At 41.2% G+C, this 17148-nt stretch overlaps 1 protein-coding gene across 4 annotated transcripts in view; it reads right to left on the reverse strand.

Annotated features, from left to right (window-relative positions):
- The window catches only part of FAM172A (family with sequence similarity 172 member A), a 266793-nt gene that overhangs the window by 94976 nt on the left and 154669 nt on the right, over positions 1-17148 (reverse strand). The window lies entirely within an intron of this gene.

The raw sequence follows: 17148 nt of genomic DNA on the forward strand, positions 1-17148 counted from the left end.
AGTTAACTGGGCAAGAAATATTCAGGCTAAACACCAAGGAGACAGAACACCACCACCCCCACCACCCCCCCCCCCCCCGCACCAGATGTGATATAGGGCCCCATCCCAAATCATGGCTTAAGCAATGAATGGTGCTGTAAACCACAGATTAATCTCTTGAACTTGAGTGCTGGAATTTCATAGCAAAGAAAAATGCCTGGTCTGGCCAGCACACAGCACTCATTACAGCGGTTTGCTAACTGCAGAAGACACGGATGAACTAACAGCAATGCTTGGTGTCTTCACACCGGACATTGGATGCTATTATTGTATATTTTATGTTATTTATTGTAGCATTATTTTGATAACACGCCTAATACTGGCATTAGTTTTCAAATGATGCCTGCTTTTATTAATCCTTTTAACCTGACCATTCAACCTCTTTTGTAAACCCCATCCAAAATGACGCTACTGAAAAGAGTCCATGGATGTAAGAAACATTTGAACTTGGACTCAGGTGATACAGTGTTTTGTAATTAAGAAACATCTTTTCAAGGGTAATGTGAATGATGCACGTTACACACATACCGAAGATGCACTCTTTAAACTTCCTATTCTTGTCCTCTGCTTATCTTTCTCTTGACCTTTGCTGAAATAAATCACCCTAACTCCTCGGTACTCTCCCTGACGTGTTTCTAACGCTGCACATCACACTTGCTGGCTGGAAGCACAGCTGGCAAGGGATCTAAACCCCATCGCTGGGCAAACTCAGCCTTCTGGCTTTGCCAAGAATGACATTTCGAGTTTTTTTTTAAAATAAAAAAATAAAAAAATTGTTACTGTATGGGACGCTTGATTCTGTATTTGTTGGCGAGCACCGACACCTCCACCCATTATATGAGCACAGGGCTGAAAACAAAACAACAACGAATTAAAGAACCTAAATGTCTTAATAAGAATTCAGTTAATTAAAAGTAAGATTTACAGAATTCAGCCGAGTTCTGCTCGCTGTCCCAGAAGGACGCGGCAACCGAGGACAAGCAGTGCCCTCTAGTGTCACCGGCTGCCGAGAGCCCCCCTCCTGCCCCCCCAGCATCCCGGGCACCCGGCACATCCCCACCCGTGTGCACGCGTGGGAGCGGGCTGTACGCGTCTGCACGGGCATGGCTCGGTGCGGCCGCATGCCCGCGTTGCAACGCCATGCACAGCGCCGTGCATACAGGCTTGCACACCCCGCGTGTGTGCACGGGCGTGTTCCTTTATTACCCGCTCCCCGTGAACACGCACACGTAGGCGCGCACACGTGTGTGGAGCCTGACACGGCCAAGATGTCTTTAATGGTGCAGGCAGCTCAGAAAAAAACATTTCGGCACGGAGCAGCAGGCCATGCATGAAAGCGGGTGTCAGAAAGCCCAGCAGAATCACTCACTGTGAAGATGTCTAATAGGAGCTGCTGAATACACAATACGGGCAGCATGGGCTGAATGGCTAAATTGGAGCGGCCAGAACACAGTCAGAAGGTTTTGAATCCATCAGAAATTATAATTAAACCTGTAATGAGTGTTTTGACATGTTCCCCCCTTTTTTTGTTAATTGGAGGTTAACACTATTTAGACTTTATTACGGTCCAGTATCAACAATTTTGTAATATAACTTCCATGCCTTTTAGCAAATTACCTCAAACTTTACTCCATTGATTTAAAAATAGTCCCCCAGCACCCTCCAAAATTTCCCTCTGATGGGAAAAAAATTCTACAAAACTTCAGTAGGTGTTTTATTTAAGCTGAAATTACAACGGAGTCACGCTAGGTTTGTTTAATTTTTCATTTTACTGCATAAACATTTGACAAAGAGAGAAAGCTATCTGTTCATCTTGTGAATGATGGTATACGTCATACGTTCATTAGCATTCACGTCTTCTGTGAAGTACAGGCAATAAAATAAGGAAACAAAGACAAAAGGTATAAAAGAGCGATACAAGATGGCACCAGTTACAGGTGCACGGACAAAGCCTCGAACATTTCCAAAAAGACATATATGAGATGTCAAATAAGCCATTCTTACAATAACATAAAAAAGAAAAGAAAAAAGTAAAAAAAAAATTGAAGCCTGACAGCACTGCCCGATTTCATTTGCATAAAAAGTGCAAGTGACTATTTATAAATATATTCAGATCACAAGATGTTTGTATTCTGTTCTTCCATGTAAAGCATTAACAGACATTTATTCCCATCCTTGCATTTTAAAAAGCAACGTACATAATTAGGCTTTTACGAAAAGATTACAATGTGCATTATAAATTGATTTCTGTTTAAAGTGAAGGCGGCAAATATGCATTAGTTTAAGAGAAAAAGGGCTGGAAACGCAACATTCAGAATGACAGTAGATACGTATTTAGACACCTTACAATAACTACCAGTGTACAAGCACTGATGAAACTTTATTTGCATAAGATTCATTAAAATCTCTAAATGGCACATACAGATTTAGGCTTAATATGAGAACTTTGTCGTACAAAACGGATTTGGAAGTTTTTGTCGTTAGGTTTTAGCAGTAATTCAGCATGCTGAAAAAGTTAGCAGCAGCAACTGAAATAATCCAACGGCATTTTACAGCAGATGCTGCATCTACTGCTACGATCAACAAATATATTTTTCAGGAGGCTTATGGTGCTGCCACCCAGAGAACCCATCCCAAACCCTGGCACGGTTCAGCTCGGCACAAAACGGTTTGGGAGGTGGGAGGTGAAAGCACAGTTCCATATTACAGACCTTAAGAAAGTTTTTACTATTTCCCCGTCCGCGCACATAGATGCTAACGGCTATTTCAAGGAAGAGAAGAAAAGACGAGGTCGCCTGCTGCAGCACCGCTTGATCCTTTGTGCCCGAGGATGTCAACCTACTGCAGAAAATGTGACATGGGGTTATACTCTAGGCTGGCCGACAAAAGTTAATTTTGCAGAGGAAAGCAGTTGTTATTTACCCCGAGCTGAGGCCGCGCACTGTTCATTTGAGGACAGGGGAGCGCAGGCACAAGGCGCAGCCCCGCGTGGGCATCATGTGTGTGGCCTGAATGACACCAGCAAAAGAAAAGAGGAATGTGAAGGCTGACGTCCCCTCGGCATGACTCATTATCTCTGCATTGCAAAGGGGGTTAAAATAAAAATTGAGGCTTTTTCTATTTTTTTTTTTTTTGGGGGGGTGGTGGTGGTGGGGGGAGCCTGGACACTTCTGCCATTTCGAGTGTGCGGCTGGGGCTTAGCGGACAGGGATGCACGCCCCCGTGTGAGGGCAGGCACTGCACGCTTGCTGCTGACAGGCTTGTAAAGTTTCACTTGGGATACATCTTGGTGGAAGAAGAGTGATTGAAGGGGAGTGTGTCTCTGTGTGAGAGGTCAGGGGGAAACAGGGAAGGACTGAAACACACCTCCCGCATTACCAGCATCAATAGGTCTTTGATGCCATAGAAATCACTCTGCTAAAAACTTATTAAGAATTTTGATACCAATAACACGTACTGTGTGTAATCGTGTGCGGAGATGTACACGGGCAGGGAGACGTGCAGAACAGCACACTGTGGCATATGCCTGTGTGCGTTTGGCTTACCGAATGCAGGCGGATGCTTTTTCCTATGGGATGCGTCTCCTGAACTACCTGATTTAGAAATATTTGTTTAAACTGTGAAAAGTTACTTCAGTATGTATGAAAGAGAAGCAGAAGGCTGAAAGATTTTTCCTTTCAAAATAAGGTATCTCGAGGAATGAGCATTATATAAGTAATTTTAATTTTGTGCAGTTACAAACTATAGACTTGCTATCCCCTTCCACAGATTCATGCGACTCTACCAAATATAGTGACATTGAAATTTCAAATTTCTTTTTTCTATAGCACTTGCTTCACAATTAAGAGTAAAAAACTTCACTTAGATTGTACTTAGCAGAATGCTGCAAAATATAAAATATGTATTGAGTACATACAAAAGACGTGCAATCCAAAGCAATGCAAATAATAACTCTACATCATTATTTCCTATGCCATGTAATAAAAATCAGTTTTGCCCAGCCAAATAAGGATTTACCCTCTATTTAAGTAGGACAATTGCCTTTTCTTTTTCCCAGAGAGAGAAAGGCAGTGGGAAGCAACATGCGAGACCGCAGAGCAGGACGATTCTAATTGTTTTGTCTTTATTACGCACTATTCTTACAAACACCACCACCCGTTACCCTTTCTGCATTAAAGTTGGGCTCAGGCAGTGACCCCACTAAATCTGGTGCTAAGCAGCCTGTATCGCACCCAGAGCAGCCTCTCCTCAAAATACAAACATGACAGAAAAAACCCAGCATTTCTGGAGTGAGACGGGGAGGCTCCATCAATTCCCTCCTCTGACTGCTGCACCAGATCACAAGTGTTGAGGAGTTCTACATCAAGTCTTTTGTTGTTTAAACAACCCTTTTTACCTAAAAGAAAATAATAATTTGGCAAAAATAAACTTCAAAGTCTTTTAAAAAAATGCACCAGAGTATCTTGCATGTGATGGAAGTCTGCCAGTTAGATCATCAAAAGGGTTTGAGTGAAGGGCAGACACCACATATGTACAATGCATGGAGAGAAAAATGGGAATGGAGTAGCAGAAAACATTTTTAATTGCTGCACAGTATCTGTCACATTAGCAGTACCTGGACTTTGAAAAGCTCTCCCTAGCAAAACAGCACAGAACCACCTCTTACCTTCAGCAACGTGCTTGTAAAATGAAAATGTCTCAGTGACACGGGAGAGAGATGACACTTCAGACATCCTCTGTAATTTTTTCAGTCTCTAAATACTATGGTTTTACAAACTAAAAATAAAAAAAACCCACAGGCTTTGGAATTTCATTCTTAACATACTTATTTGGAAAGCATCAGTCCTGTGTCTGAAAAATACTGCTTTTTGCCACAGAAGTTACATTTTTCACAGGAAGTCTTAAAAATACGGTTTTTTACACCATGCTGCCCTATTTTACTCAGACCTTACCAGTAAGGTATTCCTGATGCCCAGAAATCAAGCAATTACTAAAACCTGTTCAAAACACTGATTTCAACGCATCCAGAACATCACTTGGGGCTGCAAATATCTGCGCGAAAAATCTCACTGTACAACATCCACGGAGGGTATCAGAAAGTCTGGAAGCACCTATACACATCTTCATTGCATTTTCCTAAGGCATCAGCTTTGTTTAACAGCACAATGTTATATGCTATGGATACTTCTTTTTTTCCAGAGAGTATATCTACCTGAAGTAAGAGATTAGGTTTCTTTTCTTCATTTCAATTGCTTGCAAACAGTCATGTCCCACCCTTTCTTTTCCAGAACTGAATCTGTTTGCAAGAGTTCTCTTTTGCAACCAGAAATTTTTGGGGTCTTGTTGCCCTGTGTAGTTCAGACATATAAACAAGCCCAGCATTTCTCCTCAACCGAATAACACAGATAATGGGCTGCTACGAGATACTCAGGCTCTTCTTTTATTTCAGAATTAAAAGCAAGTTCCACTCCTCACTTAAGAGATTAGCTCATATTTAGCCTATGTCCATCTTCTGTGTTCACTGACTCAAGTATCAGCAAAAGGCAGCTTAAAACAAGTGGAAAAGTGTTGCAGGTGCACAATCTGTGCAAAAGGCAGATGCAATATATCTAACACTTGCATAGGATATCGCTATGTGTAACAGAGCAGTTATTGGTATAAATACCCACCGATTTAATTTATATAGCAAAACAAAAAAGAACAGATTTCCAGTTACTATCCAACTTTTTTTTTTTTCCCCTGCAGATTTTTGAAATCTGTATTTGCACGTTCATCGTCTATGCTACGGAAAGCTCAGAATTCATCATCGATGCAAAAAATCAGAAAAGATCCTCTGCACCAATAGGTCAACACATTCTTTTGCGATTTTAATAATGGCCTGTCCTATTACATTTGTTATTCATATAGAATAAGGATAGACAATTTTTAGGTATTATATAGCTTTCTTCTGGAATATTAGCTTTGTGGCTTTGAGAGGCCATTTTCTAAAGATCCTAATAGTCAAATGACATCTTGGGAAATGTTACATTCTCACTGCATTTGCATGATAATGAAGATGAAATTTCATATACGCTACCTGAATTATACTTATCTAAGTTTTGTTTTACCGAATGACCGAAGGAATATGTTCCCTAAGCCAAAGTATCGCAATACAATGCAATACATTATTGCTTCTGTGAAAGACATGAAACTATAATCGAAGTGATAAAACACCCCTCCTGCGTAATTTATGTAATAGCGTTAATATGATCTCAGCCGTGTAGCTCTGAATACTTACTTCCTCTGAAGAAAATTCTACCGCATCCACAAAAATATCCACAGTAAATTTTTAAAAAAATGATCAGCAAACAGCTTTGTGGTGCTCAATGCTTTGTAGGACAGGAACTACTATCATAACATTTTTATTTTTCACCCACATTCACTACTACCATGTGCCTGGTAAAGTTCATGTGTCAGCTTACTTGCTAGATATGAGCCACCCCTTTGGGTATAACCACATTCCACCTTTACCTACAGGAAAAGTCCACATGTCAAACCATTTTCTGACCACAGAAATAGGTTTGGTGGACAACAAAAATCGGCATCTTTCCCATAACTGGGCATGTAAGCAAGCATGTGGCTCCCACAAATTGCAGTGGTGGCTTGCAGCGCTCCCGAATACGGGTGGCTACTGCAGCAGACATCAAAAAGCTCCGTTCCCTGCAAGGGAAAGCCAAGAATTGGGCTGCCAAACTTGGGTTTCAAAAAGCCAGCCCCTGACGTATCACGCTGGTAACAACAAGGAGAGGGTAAGGGAGTATTTGTCCCCTCTGATCAGCACAGAGCTGATCGATCGTGGGTCTGCCCAGTGATTTACCCGCACCAGTCATTTTGAAGCGTGCCTCCAGAAAAACCAAAATCCAACCACGGGATTTCAGAAGAAAAACCTTTTCTTCTGAAGGTGCCACTTTAAAATGTTCTTGTAAGACTGAAGAAAATTTAGTACAAATCGCGCAAGTTACAAACCGACCATATTAACCTAAGCAAAGACACCAGCACACAAGATTAAGCCTCCACTTGTAATTATAAACTCTTTGAGGAGAGAGTAGTTTTGATTTTTGCTGGAAGCTATAGGCATTGTTTTAAAGGAAAAATCACAGCATGGAATAAGTGGTGTACATAACGGCCATTTTATTTAACACAGCTTTTCAGTACGCTCTGGTCTATGCTGCGCTGTAACTGCAGAAACACATCCAAATTAAAACAAAAAAAAAAGTGGAAAAGAAAAAATACTTATCTTGGGGGGGGGGAAAGGAAAGGCCTATACTCAAAGGAACATCTGAATAAAATTGAGACATCTGCAGTAAAGTTTTCCCTTCTCCCTAGAATGTTTGAGATGAACTCGGCGTAACACTGCCTTCCAAGAAAAGACAGGGTGATCAATGCCGGAGCACATCAGGCTCCCTTGGACAGGCCAATCAATGCAAGAAAGAACCTTGCCCAGGGCCTTATGCAAATAGAAGCACGTCCTGCAACCCGGGGAGGGAACATGCGCAATAGATCAATGGCATCTGAAAAACCTTACAGCTATATCAGCCTCAGACAGTAAATATATAATGATGAATCCCTCACGTTCAGCCGTGAACTCTTTAAACTAGGTTATTTTCAACAGCTGGTTTAAAAAAATCTGCCGGGGCTGTAGACGGCAACGGTGGCGAAGTGAAATGAGATTACTGAGGGTTAAAGTAACAATGCTTTTTTTTAAGGCTGAGAAAATATAATCTCTGTACTTTAACACCTTGTAAAATGCTGGAAGTTATGTGCCCACTGGCGTACAGACAGAGAGAGGGGTGGCTGAGGTTTTGTGCTGTTATTTTCTATTTTTTTTTTTAGAATCTACCTGGTGAAGTACTCAGCGAAGTAGAAAAAAATAAAAGGTTTATCATTCAGAAGAACTACAGTACCAGAGATCTAAGATCACAATCATCGCTCTGTTGACTGAAATTTATTCTGCCAAAGAATATTGTAACTATATTTTTTATACCCTTGATTATTTTAGACTGAGTTTTAAAGAAATTTGAGATAACACTCGGGCTCTCAAGCAAAGCAGCTGGCATGTAACATTACTACTTCAAAAGCACTCCCAAATCGGAGTAAGGTAAGGTGCACTTGGCAAGATGCACTGAGCAGTGTTTTTGACCGTAGGACCATACAGGTTCACCAACTGCTTGGTAACTACATCAAAATTGCTAAAATAACAAGTCTTCCCATGGAGACTTGTGGGGAATGATTCCTAAAGATTATTCATCATCTGTTCTGGGAAAGGGATAGGGAGAGAAAGGAGGAGGATGAAGGAACCAGCAAGAAAGCCTACAAAAAACTTTTCCTCTGAAGAAACTCTGCTTTTAAAGATCACTAGCGGCTCCTAACTTCATAGCACAAAGGTATAATACTCCTGTCAGATGGCTAGAGCCACCCCTGGATGAAGTATAATCCAGATATCGACAAGCAAATAAAATGCCTTGCTTAATCAAGCCTGTAAAAACCCCATGCACTCAGTATCCTGGTACTGCAGGACAATGAGATTCACTATTACATGTAATTCGCCTTGGGAAATGGAAAAGAGAAAAATAACTGATAAACCTATTTATTTTTTCATGTATTTATGAGGAAATTTTACTCCCGTGTTGTGACACTTAGCATTAAAATCTCAGTTCGGTTCTGTGGTGTTAAAAGCAAAATTTTCTCAATGAATATATGTGCAAAATCTACTTAGGTATTTTTACTTTGTATCACATTCAAGCAAAGCCCTTAAATAGGATTATTTTAACATTTAAACACTGGTAGTCATGCTATTATTAATATTAAAATACTTCACTAATATACTGAAAGAGCTATGTAACACATCTTCACTAGATTAAAGAAAGGAAAGTTCTAGGATAAAATGCAAATTCCAGCTGCTTCTTATAGCACCACAGTTTGAGAGCTCCCTTCACCAAAGTATGCTTGGATTCCTTTTACTCCACCTGGATTTGTAATGCCTAATATATTATTAACTTGCAGTTCCCTTGGTTGATCCACTAAACCGGGTCTTAAAGTCTTATAAGATTTCTACTGTTCCACACAAAAGCTATACATACACTTTTCACCATAATTAACATTTAAATTAACAGTAACACAATACACTTGTGGAGTCTTATTGGCATAAGATCATGCCACAGAAATGGGAAAAAGTATGGAATAACAGCAAGACAACTTATTTTTTTAATGCTTTTTCCATTAAAAACAACCCACAAAACAACCCACAAAAACCCAACCAGAATTTAAAACAGTCAAATATTTCAGATTCAATAACTTAAATGCAACCACAAAATATGTCAGGGAATAATATGTACGATTTTCCCACTTTCTTCATTGTATAAGCAAATCCTTTTTTTCTTTAATAGTGTTCATGTATACATTCAAAAAGAACTGCAATCCCTTTAGACTGTGATGATGTCAAATGTTGTAAAATCTTTAGCATTAAGTGGCTCTACAAACCAATCTAGAGAGATAAGTAACAACCTAAGAAGTTTAATAGAATGCCAGGGTTTTCCATACTGTACCTGCTGGGAAAAACACCCACCCAGCAGTTCTCATGTTGTTCGAACCTCCAGCCAGCCCAATGCCTGGACGCTTATAAATGCAATGACCACATCTGCATAAAGTGGAGTTCTAAAAATTTCATTTTCCTGTCCTGATGCCAGAAAAAGAGGCATCAGCAGAGGATGCGGAAAACGGAAGGGTGTGCATACTGCAGCAAAACCGGGCACCTGCTGGTGAGGCTTAGAAACAGGTGGATTAAATAAAATAAAGAGGAAGATCTGCATTCAGAGAAGATTTTACAAGATTAAGAAGGCAAAAGATGAACTTCAACGTGGATGGGGTGAGGAGCTAGAAAGTCTGTCGAGGAGAACTGGAGACGGGACATTTTATTTATGCAGCAGGACGGTACGTGTACTAGTGTCTCGGTAATTCACCTCGGAGAGCCAAAAAAGAGGTGGACTGAAACAGTTTGCATCAGAGGAGTGGAGTTAAGGCAAAGACATGGTACTTAGAGGTCTGGGACAGCAGACTCGTCTCCCATTACCGTTGATGGATTTCCCCAGTGTCTGGAAAAGCTCTGATGAGTATGAGATGGTTCAGGCAGAAAATGCATCTAAGTGCACGCCTAGGGATGACAACTTGCAACTTCTGCAAAGTTTGGGCAACCAGTGAGGAAACGCGTATCTAGGCAAGACACTGTGGAAAACCATTTGTCCTGGGTCCTGGAGTTAGCTGTTGGGATCAGCAGTGTCCTCCACACATTTCAGAGATGGCTGCACACAGACACTGCCCCATCAGCTTTGATAAGGCTGAAGGGCAGAAGTTTATCTGCACAACTGAAAGAATGAGCGACGTGTTCTTTGAACATGCTGTCCTGTGCTTCAGCTTTTTCATTTTTTCTTTCAGAGCTAGAATTTGAATGATATGAAAAATAAAACTGCCTGATAAGTACAATGTCTTGCAGAATTTAAAACAGTTGAAACAGGATACCAATGTAAAGGAATTTATTGAGCCAGAAGGAAGTTTCTAGTCAGATACAGGGATAGATGCCAAATATGGTTTTATTTAACATCTTCATTAATGATCTGGAATTAATTAAATTTGCAGGTGACATTAAAGCAGGAGAAACTGGCAAGAGAAGTAAGGCATGAAAGACATACAAAACGAGCTTCCAAGAGTCATAGACCTGTAGTGCAAAAAGGATTGTTATGACAATCGAGTTTGTCATCCGGCGCAACAAGGGCCCCAATGCAGGTAGATTTAATTTGGAAGAACATGAGATAATATCGTTAGGGGGCAAAAATCACGTAGTACATTCAGTGCTGCTGGTGAAAGGGAAATTGAGAGCACAAAAATACTCTGAGGGATGTACGAACATTAGCGGGTACCAAGTTTAAAGAAGCTTTGGGGAAAAAAAAAAAGATAATTTACTGCCATTTTGGCTGCACTGACCAGAATGTTGCACAGTTGAACAAAGGTCCTGAGGTTCACCTTGAGCTATTTATAGTAACTGCACTTAAAATATGGAGTTCAATTTCAGCATACTACCAAGAAATGTTGACAAACAGTACCAAATTCAGACAGGCATAGAAAGACAAAAGAAAAAATAAAAAAAGAAGACCTATTTATGTATAGTTGCGGAACAAGGAGATTGAAATACAATTCAAAAAACAATTGCTACAGATCAGAAAGCTCTTCATACTGAAATCTAAAAATAGACGTTCACCGTGTAGTGCCTGGGATGTAAAACAATGCAGAGAAATTACAAAAATATACAACTAGTGAGCTGATGCAGCTCTAGAAAAATTCTCTGCAAAGAAATGCAGAAAGCGCCGTGCCTTTGACCTCCAAACGCCCATAGGATACAAACACATATTTCCAAGTAACTGGATTTCCAGGTAACCCTAACTTTTACTTATCTCCAGTTCTTTGTTCATTTTATAATTGGCATTCTAACTTTGGTGTCGAACTAGAAAATTAACATGAACGGACCAATGAGATGTAAAGTAATGATGGGTGGTGCCGGCAATTAGTACTCGGTATATTGTTCCAGTCCATGAAACATCACCCTTCTCCTTTTGGAAGAAGCGGGGAAGGGGCACACGTATGGCTAGCCTCAGACCACGGACTGGGCGGAGTGAAGCATGAGATATTACATTAGCAAATGATTAAGAGGAAGCAAAAAGTAATGAGGCTGAGCAAGTTATCTAGAGCAAGGTAACGAGGAGGGATGAATATTCGAAACACAAGCCTGTTCTGGAAGTGGCCAAGGCTCAGGCTTTCATTGCAGCCATCCTTTTCTCTCACCCAGCAGCAAGGCTGAGGGGGCTGGGGGATGAGCTGAGGAAGGGGAGGCCTACATGGCATTTAAACTAAAATGCCAAAAAATGAGAAAAGACACGCAGCTACGGTGCTTGGAACTGCTTAGTAATCGTTCATCATCCCTCTGTCTCTTCCCGTTAAGACGATCCTTCCAGACTGCAAGCTCTTCAAGAGAAGGCATTACTATGTGATTGCTACCGCGGTGCAAAGGGATAATAAAAATAAATGGTAGCAAGTGAAATAACGATGCCAGCATACACTTGTCAATTTACTTATTTAGGTTGAGAGTGGCCTAAAATGTTTATCTGCTCTGTGTTAAAATGGGACTGTATGCATATGAATATGTATATACATACCCCTCCCTTCCTTTTTGTGTGTATGTGTCACTAAAAGCCAAATGTGATCAAGAGGTTGCTCCCTGTACAGCAGGCAGTGACACGTATTAGGATACTTCAGTCTGTTTTTGCTCAATCCATTGCTTGATTTCCTTACTGCTGCAACCCCTCGCCATGGGACCTGCAATCCCTTTTGCTTTCCGCCACAAGCTGAATCCTGTGCATTTCAGAAAGCATTAGCAAAAATGAGACTGCTACTTCCAAAAGTGAGTCAGGTGGGAAAAAAGTTGTTTGCAAACCTTCGTGTTTGGCAGTTTGACCTGGTTTTGGGTGACACTTGGCGCTTCCAGTGGAGTGAGCTGGAGTACAGAGAGGTGCCAACTCCAGAAAAGTTAATCCAAACTGGGTTCAATTGTTTGTGGCTGAAAACACACACCTGCACGCACTGACTTTCACCGGAACACGGACTCCTGGGTCACACCAAGGATCGATGGTCCCAGCCAATTACTCACGTAACTCTTGCCATGTGTAGGTCATGCTGGGTAGCAGCTTTGTCCCAGTCCGCCCATTCCCAAACAGGCCTTCCTCATCCAATGGTGAGAAACCTCATTCCACCCTAGATTTTTTCATGACCGGTTTTAATCCATTTGTTCCTGTGCCAACATTGTTCTCTGGCTTACATGGCTCTCCCTCCCTGCTGTTTACTCTCCCGATGTATTTGCAGCGTGCTACCAATCCCTCTAAGCTTTCCTTCGCCGGGCTGAACAAGCCATGCTTTTTAAACTCTGCTCCTGTGGCAAATACAGAATAGACACTGAACTTTCTTTTTCTTCAATAGCTACCAAGTTAGTGTACGAGCATCAGAAGATTACACAGCTCTTATGAAGACTGATAAGCCTAGAAGGTGCACGTGCTGTTTCTACTGCTGTATCGATTCTGGTGCTCTTGGTAGGCAACATCTCCAGGTGGCACCACATCACGGCACGCCTGAGCATCCTTCATCGTTTCTAGTAAAACAGGCTCTCCATTGCCCTGAGTGTAATGACATCTCTTCCCCATATCTCCTCCGAACTGAGTTAATCTTCCCGAATGTCTCAGATTATCTCAGATTAATCTCACCAGCATGACGGCCAGCATTAATATTTCCCTTCCCGGGACAGAAAGAGCTAGAAAATAACAGGATCACATTTTGCTCTTTTGTTGCATTCTCAGGTCATTCACTTACAGACATCGGCGATGAACCCACATGTCTGAGGGCTACATGCCCATGTGTCCAAGGAACCATCCCTGCTGTTCTCTGTTGGTAAGATCGCTCCTTGTACACAAATGCAGATGACTAGCCAGCCAATGCCTAAGCGTCCAGAAGTTTGAATTATTTCCTTTAATTTCTATTACTGCAGAAATTCTACTTCTGAATACCGATGGTGACTTTGGCACTTCATGCCAGGCGCCAATTTCGTTAGTGCATACTTAGTTTGTGTGCCCATATCAGTAACAGAAATGCTAAAAGAAACACGCCCCAGAGCTTGTGATCCTAGTTCTGTCCGACCCATTTCACACAACCCACTGCTGCTTCTCCATTAGCTCCTCTTGTCCACCCTCATTTCTCGTTTGACCTTTTTCAGATGAACAAGCATTTTTCCAAGAAGCACAGCAAAAGTATAGCTTAAATAAATAACAAAATGGAGCAAATATCCCGTTTTTATTTTTACACTTATTTTTCTGAGCCTCCCTACCTAAGTCAGACCTCACTCAAAGCAGTGCTAATGTAAGCCCACAACACAAAAAAAGGTGAGACCTAAGAGAGCAGAGTTGGGTGAGATGATCTGTCCAAAGACTGGACATATAACCCAAGTCCCCATAAATCTAGAAGATAGCATCCCATACTGCTCTCCCAACTGACATGCAACATCTAAAGAACATCTTCCCCCCCACCCCACCCCCCCCCGCCCCAAGTTTAATTCTCACAAAGTCTTGAAGCACAGTGATATTTTGCTTTGTTTCTTCACAACATGCACCTTGGTCACTGACGTGTTTTTGCTTCTCTGGTCTCCACTTCCAGCTCTCTCCCACGCTTCCTACAGCTATAACAGACCTTATGGTACTTCTGCTGCACATCGATTTAATACATCAGCCAGAGGAATTAAGAGTTGCATATCCACAGCACCTGCTCTAAGCTAATCAGTTCTTGAGCCAAACCAAATATAAAAAAATGAGTAGATAGGTTTATTTATATAAGTATATATAAATAAAACCCCACATATAACAAACCATTCAATCTGAAATTTCAGGAAATTAAATTAATGAAAAGCTAATGACAGGTTCACAGCCCAGTCATTAAGGCTCTTGTATTGCATTTTGCCTGTGCCAGAATACTGATGCAGCCCCAGAGACCCCCAGGTAGCTCAGCAGGTGGCCGTTTATCATCACTATTATTACGGCACCTCTGAGCTCAAGCCTGGGTCAGGTCCTCACCGTACTCAGCACAATACAACAGAATGAAGTGGCAGTGCATTGCAGCACATACCTCAAAATGATGGACCCAGAATTATCTCAAATGGACAAAATTGGCCGATTTTGATGGAATTAGGACACTACAGTGCATGCAGTAATTTGAACAGTGTGTTTTAAAGGCTCTTGTTTTTACAAAGCTGGCTAAAAATATGCAGACACACAGAGACGTGCACACATACTTTTATCTACACCTTTGTGCAAATTGTCAATATATACATCCATCATTTTAGCCAACAGACTATCATGAATAGTTTCTCATCTGCTCAAAAACAATGAACCTACTTTCCTTCTCCTAACTTAATTATATTACACTCCCCTGTGCACTTTGTATTTTTACAGCAGTATGACTGCCGTAAGCTGGAGATACCACTACTGATTCTCACAATTTTGTCACAATTCCCATGGTACTTGGTGGTTTTTTTTTCCCTTAAAGATATTACTAAACTAAAATTAAAATAAAAAAAGCAACACTTTTGGTTCATAAGGTGCTGAGGAAACCCTTGAAAACGCAAAGCCTAAGGTCTCAGCAATACAGGAGGCAAGCAAGCGAAACCTTCCACAAAACCTTTTTTTTTTTTTCTTTTTTTTTTCCCTAAAATCTCAGGATACTGAATACCTAATTGACAATTTTGAAAGCTTAGATTTAACAATTCTTCTCGTGATTCCAAAATGAGTAGTTGTCATGTGTTTTTTACAATGATGGACACAGCTAGTTTTTTTACATGTCACCCAGCATCCTAGACCACCCTTCCTGCCCCCACTCCATGCAGCCAGGCCTTGATGCTGTAATTACATCTGCAGGGGATGGCCACAGCACTCAGGTAGGCACGGGGGCACAATATATCTTTTTTCCTGTGCGGGTCTTTCATGGAGGCAATGACAAGGGAAAACATTCTTTTTAAAGCAAAATAATTGTAAACTCACAAAATTTGGCAGAGAAACTCAAAGGAGGCGTTGTACCAGAAACTTATTTTCTGTAAACTAAATATAAAATTGACTCCATCAACTTGAAATTCTCACTTTCTGTTAAATTTCATAAAATTATTATAAGCTAGGAGTTGGGAAAGTTCCACACTTTACTGTCAACTACAGCAAGCTGCTTCTGAAAATAAGTCCCCGACTACACTGTGTAAGGGATAACAGAAGTAAGAGGCTTGTGTTCATGAATCATGGCTTGATTTTTTCAAAATCAGTAATTAGCAGAACACAGTGACCCAACAACTATTTTTTAGTGGCTGTGTATTCAAGAAGCAATTTATGTGTAGGTATTATTAGATGCATATTTAATTTCAAACCACAATTACACACAGTTTTAATTACTAAATATTAAGATACATTTTAGCATATGGTTTACAATTAGCATTTGTAATTCATGCTATAAACAATACAACTCACTACATTTATTGGTGGAACTTTACTTCCCACACATGTTCAATCACTTTCAATTATTCTGCTAGTAATCTATGACCCAGCAAGGTGCAGAAATGGTGTGCCTACGCTGCAGCTACTGGGTAACAGTTTCTGTGCATTCAAGCATGGTATTACAGACTCACCCTGTTTTTCTTAAACCTCACACTCACAAACATGCAAAAATGGAGATTAAAAACCTGCAGAGACCAATAAAAATGTTAGATGCTGTGGCATGTATTTGAAAATTGCAACCAAATTTTACTGGTTTTTATAATGAAGGACTTCCAAGCCACAGCCTGATTTTTATGGTGAAATGAAATTTGGAATGAAGAACAGGTTCGGCCACCAAAGGTTTGCAAATGAAAATGTTCCTCCTTTGATACCAGTTTCACCTGTGGTGGGCGTACTTGCTTCCTTTTCATGTGGAGTTTCCCACCAAAATGCATGCCCACATCCCAGCACCAGCCCTGCAGAGGGACGAGGGCAGAGCGGAGCTGCTGTTCCTGCGCCAGCTCCTCCAGTGGCTGCCAACAATGGCGCGCCTGGATGTGTCCTGCCCCGCAAGGCTGAACGCTTCCCCATGCCGTGCCGGGGCAGCCACAGCTCTTCCCACGGGATGCTACTGACAACCACGAACGAGTTCTTGCTTCATACCGGGTTTTTCTGGTTTTCTGTGCTTAATGCCAAGGCATCAGGTTTTCATCGAGAGCCTCACGCCACGACACAGTGATGAGCTGGGGATCGCGGTGATGACTGCAAATGATCGGGACAGACCTCGCAGCGCTGAACGTGCAAAGCAAATTTGAAAGATACTCCCTGAAAATGGAAACGCTTTTGGACTTTTTTGCTTGTTTTCTTTTTCCCTGCCAGCACAATAGAACGCAGAGGGCCCAGGCGGAAAAACCTTCATTACAAATTAAAGCCACATGCTTCACACTGCTCTCCTGCAAGAGGCACGGCTGCC

The sequence above is a fragment of the Falco rusticolus genome, chromosome Z (genome assembly GCF_015220075.1).
Source record: "Falco rusticolus isolate bFalRus1 chromosome Z, bFalRus1.pri, whole genome shotgun sequence".
Lineage (NCBI taxonomy): Eukaryota > Metazoa > Chordata > Aves > Falconiformes > Falconidae > Falco > Falco rusticolus.